Raw genomic sequence first — 17,633 nt, 5'->3', positions numbered from 1 at the left:
TGTATTTGTAGTATTTTCTGCTGTCAGCCATTTTGATTTTTTTTGTATCCTTTTTGCCGTTTTAAAGCAGTAACTTTTCTATTACTATGTTCTTCTCACTCTGAGAATAAAATTCCTTCTTCTGTGAATTCCACAATATGCTTTGAATGACAAGGGTAAAATATTTTTACAGATACTATTATTTGAGTCACTGACTACGTACAAGTTCAAGACAAATTTAGAATATCAGGCTGAGCTTCAATTAGAGATTTATGTTCAGTGTCAGGACATGCTCCATTTGCAGGCTGACTGTCACTGTCCCGCATTCATCTGCTTTCCACCTCGTTCTGCAGACTCAGTGATAAATCTGCTGACTGCATCCTACAAATAAATGAAAGGGTAACGGATCATTGTGCCCTCGTTCTAATTAAAATAACAGTGGCCCCTGAACAAATGCTCATCGCTAAATGAGAGAGAGAAAAATGGAGGTGGACAGGTATGTAATGGTATGTTTGTTTGCGCAAAGCAATTTTGTTAAAAGCTCAGAGGAAAAATTAATTATGCTTTAATACAAGCAGCGACGCATGATCTGCTTAAACGTAGTGGGACTGACTTCTGGAAAAGCAACAGGCTGGTTCTCTTGCTGACACAACGCATAGATCGGTGAGCAGCGGTATCAAGTGAGTCATCTTAGCTGCAAGTCCAACATAATCGGAAACAAATACCAGACGGTATTTTGTGAGATTTCATCAGTGCGCAAAGGTCTGACTCAAAGAAGCCAGAGGGAGGAGGGAGAGTATTGATAGTCATCCTGGGTGTTTAAGAGCATTTTATGGCTGTGGGTCTGTACTCGCTAGAGTTTAGAAGAATGGTGGGGGGGGGGGTCTCATTTAAACCTATTGTATATTGAAAAGCCTGGATAGAGTGGAAGTGAACAGGATCTTTCCTACAGTAGGGGTGTCTGGGACCAGAGGGCACAGCCTCAGACTAGAAGGACATCGCTTTAGAACAGAGATGAGGAGAAATTTCTTCAGCCAAAGAGTGGTGAAATTGTGGACTTCAGTGCCACAGACAGCTATAGAGGTCAAGTCATTGGATATATTTAAAGCGGTGGTTGATAGATTCTTGATTAGTAAGGGTGTTAAGGGGAGAGGTACGAAAATGAGGTTGAGAGGAAAAATAAATCAGCCATGATGGAATGGAGGGGCTGTCTCAATGGATCGAATGGCCTAATTCTGCTCCTATTGTCTATGGTCACCAGGAGTTGAAAACAAATACAAGAACAAACAATACGTGAGGAAAACCAGATAGCCCCTAATAATATCTTAACAATTTTGTTAGTAATATTGAGCATAAGGATAACAAGGCTACTGGACAAGGTAACTTGGATTCATCACTGTTGCAAGAATGTTTATGAAGTAGGCCTGTACCATAACTGCTGTAGCCTAGAGGAAGCATTATAACAAATAAAAAAAAAATGCAGATCTGGAAATCTGAAACAGAAAGTGGTGGAAACTTTGAAAGGTTAGGCAGTGTCAGTGAAGAGAGAAGCAAAGTTAATGATACAGATCAAAACGGCTCTGATGAAGTGCTTTCAACCTTAAATATCATCTTTCTGCACATTCTACATGACTTGCTGAGTGTTCCCAGCTAAGTTTAATGTCTAACCTGCTAAAGTAGAATGGGCTGGAAAACTTTATGGTGCGTCACCTAGTTAAAGGCAGCTAACAAGGTAACCAGGAGCATTGGCAGATGGATGCAGTTTCTGGTGGAGTCAGGAGCAACACAAGCCATGTACAAATTTTGTATGAACACTGTGAACTGGAGAATTTGGTTTAGCATTTATGAAGGACTTGCAGTTTATTTAGCAAGCAATTAGAAAACCAAAAACTTTTATTGAAAGAAGACTGAATATATTAATAAAAACAACACTGAAATTATATAGAGTCATACCTGGAATATTGTGAACTAGTTTGGTCTCTGTACCCAAGAATGGATATACTTGCAATAAAAGTAATGTAACAGAGATTGAGTCCCGGATGGAGGTGATTGCACTATAAGGACTTTATTCTCAATTTTAGAAGATTGTGAGGTGATCCAATTGAAACATCGATCTTCTTACTAATGTAAGGGGTTTCTTCTTTTATGTTACTGCTAAGGCTAATGAAAATGGTTTCTTTGTTATGTTAGAATAAAACGGCTTCTTTGTTATGTTAACTGCTGAGAAAGTGCTTCTCTCTCTCTGCTTGTTTGGGTTATATTATTGATAAGAGAAAGAACGAACCAATTGGGATAGATGTTATTCTTTCTTGAGTGTCTGTAAGATACCGCGTTTCGCGGGCTTTGGGGCAGAAGGCGGATGGGACAGAGAGAGGAGACACGATGCTGTAAGCTGGGCGACGGGACGGACCCCGAGCGGGAGTCCGAGGCCCAGGGTTTTGGGGAGGAGAACCGAAGAGGACTGGACGTGCTGGACGCACTCTGGTCAACCACTGTGGTTGGTCCCAGGTGGTGGGTCGAGGTGGTCGGAGGGAATCGAGTGGTGGAAAGAGGAGTCCGTTAATTGAGCTCCAACTGTTGTGCACGAAGTGGTTGAACTTTGATAAGATTGGTACCTTTTATTTTCCTTTTATATTTTATCTCTATTAATTACATAGTTCCAGTGATCTATAAAGTGTAATCATTTAATCGCATATGGTGTATTGTCTGGTATTTGGTGGGGTGGCATATGGTGTATTGTCTGGTATTTGGCGGGGTGGCATCACACAGCATCCACACAAACTTGATTACCCAGTTTGGTGGGGCCGAAGGCTGCTCCCCCTAGACGAAAGCGAGCTGAGCGAGCCTGAGGCCTACCAGTGGGCTACACTATGTATGACAAGGCAGATACAAGGATAATAAATAGCTCCCCTGACTGGCACCCAGAGCCAGGGCAGCTATGAAAATAAGAGGTTGGCTTTTCACAGGCAGTGAGGAGAAGTTTCTTCATCCAAAGGGTGGTGAATCTTTACTGAGATTGATAAGCCTTTGGATAAAAAGTTGATGGGACCACAGCAAGAATGTAGGTGCTGAGGTTAAAAAAAGATCTCATTGAATACTGGAGTAAGAGAAAGGGGCTGGAAGAGAAAGCCCACTCCTACCCCTAATGGTCACATACAATGCTAATAGTCACTCTTGTTCTGTGCTTTAAACAGCTTAACATGGCAATCTGTAAGCTAGTTTTATACATGGTTCCCAGAGGGTCCTGAAGTAACTGTTTGTATGTTCTCCCTGTGACCACGTGGGTTTCCTCCAGATGCTCTGGTTTGCTCCCGATGCTCTGGTTTGCTCCCACAGTCTAAGGACATACCGGTTGGTAGATTAGGCTAGGGTTACATTGAGGGATTGATGAGAGGTGCAGCTTGAAGGGCAAGAAGGCCCTATTCCACTGTATTATAATCAATCAATCAATCAATAAATAAATAACTGTAACTACAATGCCACCACAGACCTCCTAACTAGAGAATTCTAAACATTTACCACCCTCTGGACGAAGAAACTTCTCCTCACTGCCTGTGAAAAGCCAACCTCTTATTTTCATAGCTGCCCTGGCTCTGGATGCCAGTCAGGGAAGCTATTTATTATCCTTGTATCTGGAAGTAACCACAACAATGTCTCCAAGTTATAATTAACACATTGGTTGGTGGTTACTACCTACTTGCATCAAAAGTGCTTCGATAACTGAAAACAACAATGGAAGTGCTAAAGATCTAGAAACTATTATATATTTGTACTAAACTTACTAGGCAAATTTCCAAACCATGCAAATCATTTACTCTATATTTTATGCCTCATTTGATTTCTTCATCATTTTCCTCTCCATCTGCCTGTTGATGCCACTTTGAGTCTTCTAGGTATTGGAAATGCTGAGTGATAAGGACATATTTTTTAAATGGCAGATCTACTTTATCAAATCAACTTGCTGCCGATGAAAAACAAGAACAGAAACTGATAGAGACAGCCAGCAAGTCAGGAAGCATCTATGGTAAAAGAATCGGAGCTACTGTTTTATGTCAATAATGATCGTGATCATCAACCTAAATTGGTAACTTTGCTTCTGTCTCCACAGATGCTGTCTGTCCGACTAAATATTTCCAGCATTTTCTCTTTTTTTAATCTCAAACTTTGGCACCTACAGTTTTTTTAGTTCGATTACTGACAATGAGAACCATGTATCATAGAGACATGACTAGTCTAATAGCATTCTCTTATTTTCCCCATTGGGAGAGAAAGAGTTCTGGCTTCAGTCAGTGAAAAATAGACCTGCACAGAATATGAAGACAGATGCAGTAGAGCTGGTTTCTAATTTCTGCTCTACAAACTGGACTTGCACACGGGACATCATAGAGGTTTTTCAATAGGGAAAATGTTGTAGAGATGGAAAATAGCAGATATTGATTACATATCATGTACAAAGTTGTTCTCCTGGACATCAGTATAGATACTCACCTCCTAGCAACAAACACTCGGTGCAAGTCAGGTGGAACAAATACAATTCTCCCTTCCATTTTCCCAGCAAATTGACTGTACTTTCCTGACTGTTGTCTATGCAATTAACCAAATAACCAAATTAAACACTATCTGGGGACAACACACCAGGGCCAGTCTTGACTGAATGAGTCAATGTTGTCTCCAGAAAACGATTTATTATCACTGATTTACGATACTAAATTTGCTGTTTTGCGGCTGCAATACTGTGCAGTCATAAAATTCCAAAAATAAATAAATAATGCAAAGAAAAGAAATAAGGAGGTGGTGTTCATAGTTTCAGACTTCAGAAATTTGATGGCAGAAGGGAAGAAGCTCTTCCTGAATTATTAAGTGTGGTACTTATGCCCTGATGGTAATAAAGAGAAGAGGGCATGCCCCAGATGGCGAGGGTTCTTAGTTATGAATGCCACCTTCTTGAAGCACCACCTCCTGAAGATGTCCTTGATTATTGGATAGGTTATGCCTGTGAAGGAGCTGCCTGAATCTGGCTGATTCAGAAGATTTATTCTGGGGGCGTGAATGTTGCTGTCAAGGTTAGTGTTTATTTTTCCATCCTTACTTGTTCTTGAGAAGACATTGGCTTTCATCAAACACTAAATCCTTGAGGTGAATGCTAAATAGAGAGCTTTAGGAATTTGACCCGATGTATGATATAATTGACTAAGATAATTCAGTGCTTAGATAATCTCTGAATTTGAGAGATATCATTTTTTGTACAAATGGCAGTCACGAAAATCTACTTCAAGTACGACCAAATAGCTTTTCTCAAATTGATGCTCTTCGGGGAATGGGCAGATTAATAGAAAGACTGAAGAAATCCCTGCCAGAGGCCATCAGTCGGATCTAGTGAAATTTGATTCTGGGAAAAGTTATGAGCTGTCAAAGGAATAGAGTGATCTTGGCACGACTGTTGGAAACTATGTTTAAAAATGTTTATGAGGCTATATTTTTCAAAAAGTTCTTCACGGTGACACAATTCACAGCAGAGGGTTACCATGTGGCTGTACATCTTTACGTTGCCTGGATTAGAGAGCATGTTTTATGAGGAAAAGGTTGAGCAAGCTAAGGCTTTTCTCTTTGGGGTGAAGAAAGATAAGAGACAACTTAATAGAACTGTCTAAGATGATAAGAAGTACCGACAGAATGGACAGCCAGCGCCTTTTTCCCAGGACACCAATGGCTAATACGTTATAAGGTGATTGAAGGGAAGTATATGAGGGATGTCAGGGGCAGGTTTTTTAAAACAGAGAATGGTAAGTGTATGGAACATACTGCCAGGGATGGTGATAGAGGCAGATATGTTAGGCCATTTAAGAGATTTTTAGGTCAACACATGAGTAAAAGAAGAACGGATGACTATGTGGGAGGGAAGGATTAGATTGACCTTAGGGTAGGTTAAAAGGTCAGCACAACATCATGGGCTGAAGGACCTGTATGTACTGTTCTATTTTCTATATTCTAAGACCTGTGTCGGCATTCTCAGTGGCCTCAGATCAAACAGAAATGAGTCCAAAAACTCATTCACAACTGGAGACACAGGTAGACAAACCTTACAAAATATTTGTCGGCTGAATTTGTTCCTGCTTTGCCTATTTTGGCAGCAGCATCTTACACCAACCTACTATTCTCCTTCTTCTTAAGCCCAGCACCTGGGCACAGGCCACCGACAGCAGCTCACCAGAGGCCTCCATCCTGGACCAATCCTTCAAGCTGTCCCAGCTGTAGTTCATCCCACGTCTTCCAGGCGGGAACCTTCTTCTTCCATGGATGAGGTCTACGGTGCCTCTGTTGGCATTTCTGTAGCTCTGGGTTTTTACGGGACAGGGTTGCTAGCCCCATGTTCAACCCTCCTCGAGTTTGGGAACGTCCATACAGCAGAGTTCAGCTCACTGTAACTATTCAATAAAAGACGGTGAGCTTTTTGTTCAGTCTAAAAGTAGGCAAGTGGAGGATTAAGACACGGATAGGGTAGTGCATGCACTGAGTATATAAAAGAAAAACTGGGCTTCAGCGATGAAGTTTTGAGTTACAAAAATTATCAGACACCCTGGGGCCTGATAAGCCAGGATCACTGCTCATGCAATTTTTGGTAGAACAAGGTGTTCCAAGTCAGCTCAGATGTGATCTACATCAGCAACAATAATCTGTATTCTATAATATTGTCAGCACAACACTTTGTAAGGCAATTCACTGGGAGGTTATCAGAAAATATTCAACAGTGAGTCACCAAGGGAGATGTTAGGAGAGACCTTAAGTAACTTGACCAAGCAGGTAAGTTTGTTTCAACAGCAGAAAGGTTGAAAAGGTGGAGGTGCTTAGAGAGGGAATTCTAGAGCTTAAGCTGTAGACAGGATAGACCTCCAATGTTGAATAAAGCTGTGATAACTCTCCCATGTTAGTTCTGTTCATGATGACAGCACCTCAGGAGGGAGGAGAAGAAGGCGGTGTGACGCAGCGCGCACAGCCTCTCCGGTGAATGATATCGCATTTGTAAGTAGGATGCCGTGCACAATTCTGATTTGATGGAGACAGACGTGAGAAGCATGGAGGAACATCTGGAGAAACTTCTGAAATGCCGGTTCGCTGTCGCCGCTACTGTGCGATCGAGAATCTCCAGAGGGGAAGGCCCCAAATCCTCGGCTTTGCCTGTTGCTGGCGGCCGGGGCTGGGGTCGAAGCGCTCGCCAGAGATAGTGCTCGGTGCTCGGTGTCAGAGGGCTGGTCGGAGGCTCAAAGTTTTTGGACGGACTCAGAGTCGGACTGTGGTTGGGTGCTTCCAGGATGCTGCATCGGCAAGTTTGCGGCACTGGAAGCTCATGGGAGGGAGAGTTTTCTTCCTTCTCCCGTCTGCATGAGATGATGGGACTTTCGAGAGACTTACAGACTTTTTTTTTTACTGTGCCCATGGTCTGTTCTTCAGCAAATTACGGTACTGCTTGCACTGTTGTAACTATATGTTATAATTATGTGGTTTTTGTCAGTTTTTCAGTCTTGGTCTGTCTTGTGTTGCTGTGATATCACACTGGAGGAACATTGTATCATTTCTTAATGCATGCATTACTAAATGACAATAAAAGAGGACTGTGTGTCCTCATAATCTAATCTAATTTAATCAGATGAACTCTGGGAGGCATCTGAATCATGCAATAGATCAGAAATTGTTAATAAGCTTTTACACCAGAACAGAGGCTTCTTACTACCGCTAATCCATAGTCTACTGTGAGAGAGGATGAACTAATACAAGCATCCACTAACAGAGAACAAAAATCTTCCCTTGTTTACTCTTTAATTTTTCAGTATTTGTGTACTTCAGAGAGAAACAAGTAGGAAGTTTCAGTTCGAGAACCTTCATCAGGAGGGGTCCTGAAGAAGAGCCTCAGCACACAATGTTGATTCTTTATTCCTCTCCATAGAGGCTGCCTGACCTGCTGAGTCCCTCCAACATTGTGTGTGTGTGTGTGTGTGTGTGTGTGTGTGTGTGTGTGTGTGTGTGTGTGTGTTACTCTGGATCTGCAGCATCTCTTGTATTTAGAAAATTTCAGCACAACCACACTGTGACACCTACCAGGGAGAATCCTAGGCATAGTCTGGAAGAACCCAGTGCTTTATCTAACCAGGTTCAGCACAGTCTCCCTGGGCTAGGCATAGTTCTGGCCAGGAAGAAAATCTGGGACGCTGACTGTGAAGATGGACTGTCCCGCCATTGTCATTACTCAAGCACCCAATTTCCATGGACAATTTAGAAACTTTTACTATGACTTCAACTTGGTCATGTTACGATTTCGTAACGTACCAGCAGCAATAGATGACAAACTGAGTAGGTTTTTAATATTAAAACCACTATATTTATTTACATCTACTCAAAAATATAGAAAATTAAATAAACTACTTTCTTAAACAGAAATTAACAGTGTTATGCGTCTATAGCTCCCTTGCAGTCAAACTTAGAACCCGTTCTTGACAAATCTTACTCAAGCACAGTCTTAAAGTGGTAGTTTAGAGAATCCCAGTAATTCAAAGAAATAGGTGAGAGGAGAGACTTGTGGATTCACAGTGCAGCGATGAGGCGATCACGACGAATTCCAAAGATTCCACGGCTAGTGAACGTAGAAACGGTTCCGAAGATCCCAGCCGAGGAATACTGTTCCTAAATCCACAAAGAGTGATTTCACAAAGTGACTGTCACGAAATCCACACCCATGGATCATACGAAGGACAGACATGTCTCCACAATGCACAGTGTGCCGCTGATTAACCCAATCCTTTGGGTATGGGTAGGCATTAGACTTTACCCTTCTCGATCGTGAACTGTTCCCGGATAGCTCAAAGTCTGCAATCTTCACTCTCTCTCTCTTTCCTTCGACTCCTTCTCAGCACTACGCCCACATTTCTTTTATATTGTCGGCATATGTCATAAGGTAACACTCACAGAAACGAAACTGTGGACTCCCAGGAAAATGAAACCGTGGACACGTAACGGTCAAGAATGCAAGTAATTTTTTTTAAGATTATAAGGACACTCAGTCCTCATTTATTGTCAGTCAGAAATGCATGCATTAAGAAATGATACAATGTTCCTCCAGTGTGATATCACAAAAAAAACAGGACAAACCAAAGACTAACACTGACAAAACCACATAATTATAACATATAGTTACAACAGTGCAAAGCAATACCATAATTTGATAAAGAGCAGACCATGGGCATGGTTAAAAAAAAAATCTCAAAGTCCCGATCGACTCTTAATAGCAGGCGGGAAAAGGGAGAAACTCTCCCTGCCATAAACCTCCAGGCATTGACAACTGCCGATGCATTGGAAGCACCCGACGACAGCCAACTCTGAGTCCGTCTGAAAACTTCCAGCCTCCGACTAACCCCTCCGATACAGCCTCCCAAGCGCCATCCTCTGCCGAGCGCCTTCGACCCTGCCCCGGCTGCCGAAACAAGCAAAGCCGAGGACTCGGGGCCTTTTCCTCCAGAGATTCAAGTCCACACAGTCGCAGCGGCAGCAAAGCGGGCATTTCAGAAGTTTTTCCAGATGTTCCTCCGTGCTCTCTGTTACGTACCTCATGGATATCTTGTGACTGTCTTATGAGGATGATGTAATGGTCTTTTGGAGGTCACCTAATGTAATTTTCCTGCCAATGTGAGGTCACATGATGACATGTTCACCACGGGTATAAAAAGGAGACCCCTGTGGTGACGCAGTGGGTTTTCCAGTTAGAACGTTAGCCAGATACTCCACTCCGCTGCGTTTTGCTTTATGACGCAGTTTCGATTTAAAACGGAGTTTTATGTTCTATTGTAAGGGACAACAGTGTTGAGCCGGCAATTTAATCAATCGCTGCCAGGTTTGTTGATGTACCTTTTCAGTAGTATTGGAGAGTGAAGACGGGAACCTGAAGGAGTCGTTCGATGATTGAAAGGATCGACCATTATTGAATTCGTTCAAGAAAGAGTGATCTGCATGAGATAGCCTCTGTTAAAAGTGGCAGAAAAGGCTGTGCAGGATCTAGTATACAGAGGAAAAAGGTCAGTGCCTTTAAACTGTTCTATTTCCGTCGTCGTGAATCCTGCTGACAAGGCAGGATCCAGCTGGAACTGGCGCGACATTGTGTCTTCGAGGAATTCTTTACTTCAGGAAAGTCTCTCCTAATTGACCGTATAAATCTCTTGGACTTTCGAATTTACCATTCTAAGAAGTGTTTGAATTCACCGCTTTAAAAACTGTTTTCGCATTTACCGCTTTAAGAACTGTTTTTGCATTTACCGCTTTAAGAACTAGTACCGAGTGGCGGTTTGTTAAATGGCTGCATAGCAGTTTACTTCCAGTTAAGATTTTCATTTGCTTTTTTTTTATATCGAGCAGAATTGAATAATTGTTTGATTGTTTTTATAAAACATGACTCAATTTTATCCTATATTCATTGTTGCCAGTCACGTGACATCTCTCACGTCTGTCTCCATCAAATCAGGATTGTGCACGGCACCCTATTTGACAGATAACAGACATCACCAGAGTGGCCGTGCACGCTGCGTCACACCACCACCTTCTCCCCCTCCTTTGATTCCTCTGGTAATCTGAAATTATATCATCTCTGATCTTTCTAATGGAGGTGTCATGTGCGCAACTGAAATGGGCTACTGCTGACGAAAAAAAACTGCTGCTGAACAAGCAGAACAAACCTAACTTGCAAGTTAATTACTCTGAGGTCACTTTGCACTAAAGCAACTATTCTGATGGCTTGAAAGTGAGCTCTTCTATCAGAAGAGTAGTTTCTTAGCATCTAAAGTAGTGTTGCTCAATCAGCAGCAAAGCAAATGCAATCCCAGCCATTTCGATTAAAGAATAAATTACCCCTGAAATAAAAAAAAACAAGTTGATTACATTTGAAGATGGTTCCAGGAAATGAACCACACTCCACATTACAAAAGCAATTGCATTTCTACTGCATAGCCTGGTTCAGGATGGGTTGTAAAGCAAGGGTTACTTTCAAGCGAAGTTGTTATATGTTAATAATGTAACTGACAATTTAGTCTCATTGCCAATGATGAGATTGAGGTAGCATTGACTGAGGGAGGAATGTTGTCCAGGAATGCCTGCAAGTGTTCAAGGAGAATGTGTGATTATTAGCCTTCACCACAACCAATCTCCACTTCTGGACAGTGGAATAAAGCCTGAGATTATTTCACTATCAATAAATTATAAGTTCCAGGGAAATATCATTGGAATGGATAGAGATATCCTTCTAAATCTATCCCTCTGAGATCATTAATTATTGTAACTCAATCATATATTATTGTTTCTTCAAAAGAAGTCAGGCAGAGTCATGTCCCTGTAAAAAAACTTTCACAGCATATGTCAGTAATATTGAATCTGATTGATTCTGAAAAGAAAATGTTGCTGTTTTAATAATCTTAAGCAATAAGATGAAACAGAACTCATTAACATAAACTTGAAAATTTCTTTCCTAATAACCAGGTTCTTGACTTTTTAACATAGAAAACTCCAGCATAGTGCAGGCCTTTCACCTCATGATGTTGTGCCAACCTTATAATCTTCTCTAAAGTCAATCAAACCTTTCCCTCCTACACTGCCCTCCATTTTTCTATCATGTATGTCTCTAAATTATCTGCCTTGACCACCATCCCCGGCAGGGCATTCCACCTACCCACCACACTCTGTCTAAATAACATACCTCTGACATTCCCCCAATATACCTTCCTCCAATCACCTTAAAATTATGCCCCCTCGTATTAGCTCTATTTTGGCATTCCCTGCTTTCTTGAAGTATGTCAAAATAGCATGCCTAACAAGTCACAGGAGATGGTAAACATTGCTCTGGCATCTCCCACAATGGTGGGAAAATGTCCAACCACGTCAGAAAGTGAGCAGATTTGGGCATAGACAACAGTCCAGGCGTGGTTCTGCCTTGAATCTAAATGTGAGGCAAGTCCAGTTAAGGCCACCTCAATCATTCTGAAGCCCTGTTACTTGTGATGCTCACACTCGCTTAGAATACTGCACCACCACATCAGTCCTACATTTCACTATTAACACTGCATGCACAATTGCCTGCTTGCATGGGTCATTTGCGTGGATTACAGCACGACTATTTAGCGTGCCATACACATTCTGAGTTGTAAAAACAGTTGGTGGTTATCTCTTGGTTCATAATGTCGCTTAGTGCATAAAAATGCTGCACTAAATAACAGAATTTCTCACTTTTTCCTCATTGGCCTGCCTCCAATAAAAAAAAATGAATTGTCTGATAGAGCATAAGAGATTAATTTTATTTGTCCATAAGACCGTAAGATATAGGAGCAGAATTAGGCTACTCAGCCCATCGAGTCTGCTCTGCTATTCCTTCATGGCTGATTTATCTCATCCCCATTCTCCTGCCTTCTCGCCGTAATGTTTTATACCCTGACTAATCAAGAACCTATCAACCTCTGCTTTAAATATACCCAATGACAATGCCTGTACAGCCATTTGTGGCAATTAATTTCACAGATCCATCACACCCTAGCTACAGAAATTGCTCATCACCTTTGTTCTAAATGGATGTCCCTCCATTCCAGGGGTTCTCAACCTATTTTATGCCATGGACCAATACCATAAAGCAGAGGATTTGTGAACCCCAGGTTGGGAACCCCTGCACTATTTTGAGTTTGTGCTCTCTGGTCCTAGACCTACCCAATTTATGAAACATCCTCTCCACAGCCACGCTATCTAGCCCTTTTAATATTCGATAGGTTTCAATGAGATCCCTCCTCATTCTTCTAAACTCCGGTAAGTACAGGCCCATAACCATTGAACGCTCCTCATATGTTAACCCATGCATTAGTCCTCTTGAAATGAATGCTAACTTTACATGTGTCTTCCTTATCACTGTCTCCACCTCCAAGTCCTTTTGCACTGCTGATTGTTGAATTTTCTCTCCTTTTAGAAAACAGTCTCTGCCTTTATTCCTTTTACCAAAGCGTATGACCATACACTTTCCGACACTGTATTCCAACTGCCATTTCTTTGCCCGTTTTCCTAATCTGTCGAAGTCCTTCTGCAGACTCCCTGCTTCCTCAACACTATCTACTCCTCCGCCTACCGTCGTATTGCCTGCAAACTTGGTCACAAAGCCATCAATTCCATCATCCAAATTGTTGGCATGTAACGGGAAAAGCAGTGGTCCCAACACTAAACTCTGCAGAACACCACTAGTCACCGGCAGCCAACCAAGAAAGGTTCCCTTTATTCCCACTCTTTGCCTTCTGTCAGTCAGCCAATCTTCTATTATCTTCCCTGCAATACCATTAGGTCCTAATGTTATCAAACAGGCTCATGTACGGCACCTTGTCAAAGACCTTCTGAAAATCCAAGGAAGCAACATCCACTGATTCTACTTTGTCAATCTTGCCTATTATTTCCTCAAAGAATTCCAACAGATTTGTCAGGCAAGATTTCCCTTTTAAGGAAACCATGCTAAATTTGGCCTACAGTATTTTATCATGCGCCTCCAAGTACCCCAAAACCTCATCCTTAATAATGGACTCCAATGTCTTCTCAACCACTGAAGTCAGGGTAACTGACCTATAATTTCCACTCTTTGGCTTCCCTCCCTTCTTTTAGAGTGGAGTGACATTTGCATTTTTCCAGTCCTCTGGAACTAAATCAAATCAAATCAAGCTTAATTATCATTCAAACCATACAAAGATACAGCTGAACATGATAGTGGTCCTCTGGGGCCCCCGAGAGGCCGCTGTGCTCGCACGTACTGCCATCTGACCGGAAAACAACCTGAACCCCTAGAGATTCTTATGAGATCATTACTAATGCCTCTACAATCTCTTCAGCTACTTCTTTTAGAACCCTGGGATGTACTCCACCTGATCCAGGTGACTTATCTACCTTCAGACTTCTCAGCTTTCAGCTTTTGAAAAAACCTTCAGTACCCTCTTTTATATTATTGGCTAGCTTACCTTCATACTTCATCCTTTCTCTCTTTCTGGTTTTTAGTTGCCTTCCACTTGTTGTTAAAAGCTTCCCAATCCTTTAACTTCACACTAGATTTGGTTATATTATATGCCATCTCTTTTGCTTCCATCAACACACATCAAAGTTGCTGGTGAACGCAGCAGGCCAAGCAGCATCTCTAGGAAGAGGTACAGTTGACGTTTCGGGCTGAGACCCTTCGTCAGTAACTGAAAGAAGAGCTAGTAAGAGATTTGAAAGTGGGAGGGGGAGGGGGAGATCCAAAATGATAGGAGAAGACAGGAGGGGGAGGGATGGAGCCAAGAGCTGGACAGTTGATTGGCAAAAGGGATATGAGAGGATCATGGGACAGGAGGCCGAGGGAGAAAGAAAGTGGGGGGGGAACCCAGAGGATGGGCAAGGGGTATAGTGAGAGGGACAGAGGGAGAAAAAGGAGAGAGAAAAAAAAATATGTGTATATAAATAAATAACGGATGGGTACGAGGGGAGGTGGGGCATTATCGGAACCGGCAACTTTGATGTGTGTTGCTTGAATTTCCAGCATCTGCAGATTTCCTCGTGTTTGCGTCTTTTGCTTCCATGCTGCTTTTGGCTTTCCTTGTCAACCACAGTTGCCTCATCCTCCCTTGAGAATACTTCTTCATCTTAGGGATGCATCTATCCTGCAGCCAGCCAGAATAGGATCCCTTTATTCCCACTCTCTGTTTTCTGCCCACCTGCCAATGCTCTACCCACACTAGTAACTTCCCTGTAATTCCATGGGCTCTTATCTTGCTAAGCAGCCTCATGTGCGGCACCTTGTCAAAAGCCTTCTGAAAATCCAAGTACACCATGTCTACTGAATCTCCTTTGTCTACCCTGCTTGTAATTTCCTCAAAGAATTGCAGTGGGTTAGTCAGGCAGGATTTTCCTTTCAGGAAACCATGACGAAGATGTCGGCCTGAAACGTTGACTGTCCATTTCCTCCCGCAGACGCTGCCTGACCTGCTGAGTTCCTCCAGCATTTTGTTTCTTGATCCTCTGAGGTACCCTTGCAAGTGAATGTGTCCAGGGAGCAATTAAGAATGAACAGCAACACAAAAACCCCAGAACAAATCCATAATAATTTTGGAATGAGAAGTTTCGGCTTGATTAATGAAATCGCATCTTTTCATAAAGAAAAATGCAATGCTGCCAGAGAGTGTCCTAGGCCAAGTGTCAGCGTGGGCATAATAATAAAAGAACAAGCAACTCCAAGTCATGTAAAGGGAATAAGAAACTTCATAATGTATTATGTTCTCAATTCTAATTTATCAGCCTGCATTAATTTCCTTACACAGAGGAGATCCAGCAGGTAAGGTGCATTGCCAGTCTCGGAAGGAGGATGACAGCTCAGTCAGTGTATGACAGAACTGAAACACAAAATCGCCACAGGAGCTTCTGGTGTGTTCATGAAACTCGGGGCCTCGGCATCCAGGGCTGCAATTACTGGTAACAAAACTGATCTAATTTTAGAACTGTAAATTAATTCACTCCTTCAGAGAATATTTTCTAATCACTCCTTAAAGCTGTACCATTTTAAAAAAAGAAACTGCCCGATAATGAACTGTTGCCTTGGTAACCAGCTTCTAAGATCACAAAAACTGCACTTCCCAGGCTTCAACAGAGTCAAGATTTTCAACTGACTGTAATAACATTAAAGGGAGTAACCCTCTGCTTTGTTGAAATCAGATCTGCTTTGCACAGTGCCTGAAACTTAGAAGATACTTTACTTTCCAGTATTCAAAAAGCTAAAGATATTCTTACCCTCTACAGATCAATAAAAAAACAATGAGTAAAAGGAAAGATCCAAGGTAGACTGAAAGTCATCACTGTGCCTTTGCTGTGATTTTCCCACAAAACACTGCCTGAAATAATTAACACAGCTTAAAATTCATTTATTAGCTTATAATTTTATTTTGTGACTATACTGTCCTTTATCATATCTATACGTACTGTATCATAAATATATGTGCTGTGTAGGACCATACGCACTGTGCTTTGCACCTTGGTCCCAGTGAAATAATGTTTCATTTAGCTGTATGTAATTCTAGTTGTAAGAATGCAACTCATGCGCTCAGTATTATTTATTTACTTGTTTATCTTGTCAGGGCATCAAAGGATATGGCGAGAAGGCAGTTGTAAGGGATTGAGTGGGATCCAGGATCAGCATCCAGAATGTCGGAGCAGACTTGATGGGCTGAATGGCCTAATTCTGCTCCTATATGTTATGATCTTAACTACCACAAATTTTGCGGTTGAGTATTCCGCATTTGGGGACATCGCAGGCGTCAGCACACCCAAAGTGCAATGGGATAGCCTTGCCCTGGAACCTCGGCCCTCCTGATCACCGATGGTTCCTCTCTCTCACGGTGATGTCTGAAAAGAGGATGCTGTCTAAGTTGCATGCCATCTTGGTCAATGTCTCCCATCCACTACATAATGTACTGGGTGGGCACAGGAGTACATTCAGCCAGAGACTCATTCCACCGAGATGCAACACAGAGCGTCATAGGAAGTCATTCCTGCCTGTGGCCATCAAACTTTACAACTCCTCCCTTGGAGGGTCAGACACCCTGAGCCATTAGGCTGCTCCTGGACTTATTTCATAACTTACTGGCATAATTTACATATTACTATTTAACTATTTATGGTTCTATTACTATTTATTATTTATGGTGCAACTGTAACAAAAACCAATTTCCCCGGGGATCAATAAAGTATGACTATGACTATGATTAGTTGCTTTTTTTCATGTTTGCACAACTTGTCTTTTTTGCACACTGATTGATACCTGCATGAAAATGAATCTCAGGGTAGTATATGGTGACGTATATGTACTGATTATAAATTTACTTTGAACTATTAGGTCCATCAACATTCTAACAAACTAGAAGTCTTCAGTTGTTTGCACCCCATTTGATAACCTGCAGTTTCCCATTCTGTGTTAGTACAAAGTTAAACCAGTCTCATTCTCATGCTCAGGATATATTTACAGGTGCCTCCTAGCACCATAATTCACCTGGGTATATGGCAGAGAGAGAGTGGATTTGTGGAGTTTGTATGGGCAGCTTTATAGTGTTACTGCCTCATCATTTCAACTACTCAATACACTTATGACACAACAAATGTAAAAGTTTGACTTGCTGTGTACTGTCCTCAGAATACTGAAAGAAAAAAGACAAGTCAACACCTTGGACATGGCTATGTATTACCATTATTTTCAATTTTTATTTTTAAAATATCCCATGTTTGTTCTTGCAGTGTCTCTTTTTTTCATGACGTATTGCCATGTGGCAAAACTGTGCTTTATTTTAAATTTATACCCCCAACTGTGTCTGTAAATGATTAGAAATAGGTTGTCATGAAATACCCGAAGCATTTCAGGCTAGTGTTTGACACAAATCAAAAGACAGGAATTAGAATCTGCTACCTTGACCCACACAGACAGACATGTTCATTATTCACCGGACAATTGAAGTATTTTCCTTTTTCAACTCCTACGCATGAAACTCCTCTGTTCTACAGTAAAAAGACAATAATGCTGAGATGAACTTATCAGCTCAGGTAGGATCAATAGAGAGGAACAAACAGCCACCATTATGGGCTAAGACCCT

General features: G+C 41.7%; 1 protein-coding gene and 1 pseudogene across 3 annotated transcripts in view; both read right to left on the bottom strand.

Moving 5' to 3' along the window:
* The window catches only part of acot7 (acyl-CoA thioesterase 7), a 256,312-nt gene that overhangs the window by 112,828 nt on the left and 125,851 nt on the right, over window positions 1-17,633 (bottom strand). The window lies entirely within an intron of this gene.
* On the bottom strand, window positions 16,245-16,384 carry LOC134338027 (U1 spliceosomal RNA; annotated as a pseudogene).

The sequence above is a fragment of the Mobula hypostoma genome, chromosome 25 (genome assembly GCF_963921235.1).
Source record: "Mobula hypostoma chromosome 25, sMobHyp1.1, whole genome shotgun sequence".
NCBI lineage: Eukaryota > Metazoa > Chordata > Chondrichthyes > Myliobatiformes > Myliobatidae > Mobula > Mobula hypostoma.
This window is presented reverse-complemented; position numbering and strand designations above follow the sequence as displayed.